We start from the raw sequence: 3,396 nt of genomic DNA, 5'->3' as shown, positions 1-3,396 counted from the left end.
TGAAAGTGCAAAGGTCCTGGGGAAGAGACGGAGCTTGATACATACCAGGAATTAACAGCAGGCTCCCGTGACTGAGGCATGGACGTTCTCCTGAACATCCTGACGTTCTGGGCAGTGGTAGAGGATGAATAAAGCAGGGAGTAGATCAAGTAGGCCTTGAAAAACCATGGTAAGCACTGTACTGTCAATGGGATGAACTGCTGGGTGGGGGTATGGTGTAATGCCGAGATCAAGGACACGGGAGCCATGCTGCCTGGGTTCATTTCTCACCCCAACCACTTAGTGCATGTGTTCTCTTGGATAAGCAACTTAACCTTTCCATGCCTCATCTAGCTCATCGATAAAGTGAAGAGAAGAATACTTATTGTTGCGAAGATTTAATGCATCAATAGACAAAAGGCAGTGCACCTGACATTAAGCATTCAATCTGTGTTAGCAGTTAAGCAAGGAAGAGGCATGATTCCATTCACATGTTTTAAAGAGCATTGTTTCTGCAGCCTGGAGTTGAAAAGAGCGGGTTGGGAGAGAATGAGGAGAGACCTACCTTTGCTATTTATCTAAATTGGAGGTTGTGGGGGCTCAGACTCTCAACTGCTATGCCTTCATATTAGACCATACTGCTGCTCCAGCCATATGAGCTCACCTGACAAGGAGCTGACAGGAGATTTGCTCAGCATGGTCTGAAAATGGATTTGGTTGAGTTAGAATAAGCCCGACTCCTATCCCCTAGGACAATTAGTGAAAACAGAAAGATCTCTGAGGTAGTAAATCATCCAGGTAGATAGGACAGGTGTCTAGAACCAGAGGGACGTCTGGGTGGCTCAGTCGGTTAAGCGTTCAACTTCGGCTCAGATCATGATCTCGTGGTTCGTGAGTTCCAGCCCCGCGTCGGGCTCCGGGTTGACAAGCTCAGACCCTGGAGCCTGCTTCGGGTTCTGTGTCTCCCTCTCTTTGTGCCCATCCTCCGCTTGCGTTCTGTCTCTCTCTGTCTCAAAAATCACAGTGTCTACTGTGTGTATGCACTGACTTCTCGAGTCCGAAGTCAAGACAGAGGCTCAGTTCTAAACACTGGCAATGACAATGTTACCCACGCTGAAGTGTGACTTTCTCAAGAGTTGGGAAACGATCTCACTTGTATTTTAAAAACTGATAGCTTTATTGAGATATAATTCACAGCATGTAAAGTTCAATATTTTAAAATATAAAATTCAGTGGTTTTTATGAATCATACAATATGTGTGGCATTTTGTGTCTGGCTTTTTTCACTTAGCATAACGTTTTCAAGATTCATTCATGTTGTAGCATGTGTCGGTATTTCATTCCTTTCTATGGCCAAATAATATTACATTGTATGGTTATGCCACATTTTAATGGATATTCAGGTTTTTTCCATTTTTTTCCATATGATCCCTCTCAAATGAGAGAGAGACAGAGACAGAGAGAGAACAGGGGAGAGGGACAGAGGGAAAAGAGAATCTTATTTATTTTTTAAATTTATTTTTGGATTTTATTTTTTTTATATCATTTATTGGCAAGTTAGCTAACGTATAGTGCATACAGTGTGCTCTTGGTTTCGGGAGTAGATTCCCGTGATTCATCGCTTCCATACAACACCCAGTGCTCATCCCAAGAAGCTCCCTCCTCAACCCCCATCACCCATTTTCCCCACCCCCCACCCCACCCCCTCCCACCCTCAGTTTGTTCTCTGTATTTAAGAGTCTCTTACGGTTTGCCTCCCTCTCTGTTTGTAACTATTTTTTTTTCTTTCTCCTCTCCCATGGTCCTCTGTTAAGTTTCCCAACTTCCACATATGAGTGAAAACATATGATATCTGTCTTTTTCTGACTTACTTATTTCGAGAAAGAGAATCTTAAGCAGGATTCGCGCTCGACGTGAAGCCCAATGTGGGGCCCAGTCCCACAACCCTGGGATGATGGCCTGAGCCAAAATCGAGAGTTGGATGCTCAACTGACTGAGCCGCCCAGGCGCCCCAGGTTGTTTCCAGTTTTGACGTTACGAATAAGGCATCTTTGAACATGCACGTCCAAGTTTTTTGCAGACATATGCTTTCTGTTCTCTTGAGGATATGTCTCAGGGTAGAATTTCTGGGTCATATGGTAACTGTATATTGAATTATTGAAAACACATCTAAACTCTTTCCCAAAGGGCCTACGCCTTTTTACATTCCCCCTATTAACATAGAAAAGTTCCAGTTTCTCCACATCATCAATACTTATTCTTGTCCATCTTTTTTATTATAGCCATCCTAGTGAGTGTAAAGTCGTATCTCACTGTGTTGTTGTTTATTTGTTCATTTTCCAAAAAAACCCCACATCGTTTGATTTCAACCTTTATCTAAACATCTAGAAAGTATGAAACGTGTAGTCCTGAGCTTCAGATGCTGACCACCAATCTCAGGTAAGTGAGCAAAGAAGGTCAAGATAGAAATTCAGAGGTCCCCCCACCCAAGGAGGCTAGGACTTGCCCCCTCGCTTCTTGGCCAGGCAAGAAGGGGCGCAACTCGGCTTCCTCCTCCTCGGTCCCTTCTTCACTCTCTTCTTCATCAGAAACGTCATTGCTTCCGGTGTTGCCCAGTGACGCACACAGGGCCAGCACCCGACTTCAGATGGAAGGTTACAGATGGTGGGAGCTGGAAGTCATCCAAACTGAGCATGAGTTGGCAAGACAACTTGAGGTTGGCTGCAGGGACTGCAATCTCCTCCTGGCGGTCATGGTTCATGGCCATGACTTCTACTATATTACACTAATCTTTGGCCCCCTTGATGAGGCAGAGCGTGGTCAAGGCAGCAAATGCCCCATGTCATACTCTTTTTTTATCCTGAAGGTGAAAGAGCAGATCTGGCTGGATTGTTCACAGTCCACTTAGGAAAGGGAAAAACTGTTCATGGTGACCGGAGGCGAGGTCCACAGACTACCTTCTATCTTGCCCAAGCACGGGCTTGGCCCTCTTGGTTCTAGAATGCTAAGGTGGCTGCAGCACTGGCGGCCATGCTGTAAGCTCACTGTGATTCTGATTTACATTTCCCTGATGACTAATAATTTTAAGCATGTGCTTGTTGGCCATTTGTGTACCTTCTTTGGAGAAATGTCCATTCAACCCCTTGCCCCTGTTTTAATTCATTGAATTGTTGTTTTTTTTTAATTGTTAAATTATGCCCTTTATTTACTCTGGGCATGAGGCCTTATCAGCTATGTTATTTGCAAGTATTTTTCCACTTAATGTGAATTGTCTTTTCATTTTCTTAATAATATCTGTCGAAGAGCAAAAGCGTTTAATTTTGATGAAATCTAACATATTTTTTCTTTGACTGCTTATGCTTTTGATGTGATCTCAAAGAAGACTTTGCCTTCATCATGAGGTTTTACTCCTTTATT

General features: G+C 43.7%; 1 pseudogene; it reads right to left on the bottom strand.

Annotated features, from left to right (window-relative positions):
• Nucleotides 1-2,436: 2,436 nt before the first annotated feature.
• Nucleotides 2,437-3,011, bottom strand: LOC120222851 (annotated as a pseudogene).
• Between the last annotated feature and the right edge of the window lie 385 nt (nt 3,012-3,396).

Source organism: Hyaena hyaena, unplaced genomic scaffold, assembly GCF_003009895.1.
Source record: "Hyaena hyaena isolate Hyena2069 unplaced genomic scaffold, ASM300989v1 scaffold_924, whole genome shotgun sequence".
NCBI lineage: Eukaryota > Metazoa > Chordata > Mammalia > Carnivora > Hyaenidae > Hyaena > Hyaena hyaena.
This window is presented reverse-complemented; position numbering and strand designations above follow the sequence as displayed.